At 43.9% G+C, this 779-nt stretch overlaps 1 protein-coding gene across 1 annotated transcript in view; it reads left to right on the top strand.

Annotated features, from left to right (window-relative positions):
- Nucleotides 1–779, top strand: part of LOC103746931 (dynactin subunit 5) — a gene marked incomplete at its 5' end in the record, with an annotated part of 47,130 nt that overhangs the window by 44,617 nt on the left and 1,734 nt on the right.

Below are 779 nucleotides of genomic sequence, written 5' to 3'. Positions count from 1 at the left end.
ATTTACATCAGCAAAGGACATATTTTTAAGATTCAGCTTCTAAATGTCTCCTTTTAGGTAGCAGTTGTCTTTTGAAGTTAATATTATAGATCACACTAAACTTGTATCATGAGGTAAGGTCTCCAAACATTGACTTTGACCGTTACATATTCTGCCTCTACTCACTATCTCCAGTGTTTGAAGAGTTCTTGAGAACAAGCTCCAAGCAGATATAGATGAAGTTCTTCAGGCCTCTGTTGATGATCTATTGGTGTATGTCATTTGACAAAACATAACAGCTTAAAACAGCATAGATTTGCTACCCCGCAGTTTCTATGGGTCAGGGGCTGATAATGGCTTAGCTGGGGCTGGTTGCAAGAGACCCTCAAGATCAGCCTTGTGGTCCTTCTATCATAGAAGAGGGGTTGGGGAGGGTCAGTAGAACCTCACCTGAAGATTCCAAGCATTCTTCCTACTCTTGCTCCCAAGCTGTATGTAATTCTGCCCAGGCTGCCTATGGTCTCATCTTGGGATAAAGTAGAGCACATAGAATGTGGAAGTTTAGCTGAAGGGGTGGGGGAGCTCTATTCAGGCAGCTGTGGAGATGTCCTCACCCGTGCTGGATAAAGACTCTTCATGGTGCAGCTGTTTTGTGGTCACCCATGCTCTGTAAGTAAGAGCAATACACTCACTGATTCACCAAGTTAGACTGCGGTGGAATCGTTGGTGCCCTGAGGTTGATTTGGCATTTGTTTTTGTCTCCCCAGGGAAAGTTCACACAGCCAAAGATAAAATAGCTC

This window comes from Nannospalax galili, unplaced genomic scaffold, assembly GCF_000622305.1.
Source record: "Nannospalax galili isolate Female #2095 unplaced genomic scaffold, S.galili_v1.0 scaffold84, whole genome shotgun sequence".
NCBI lineage: Eukaryota > Metazoa > Chordata > Mammalia > Rodentia > Spalacidae > Nannospalax > Nannospalax galili.
Note: the sequence above shows the minus strand (reverse complement) of the source record. Positions and strands in the feature narration are given on the sequence as shown.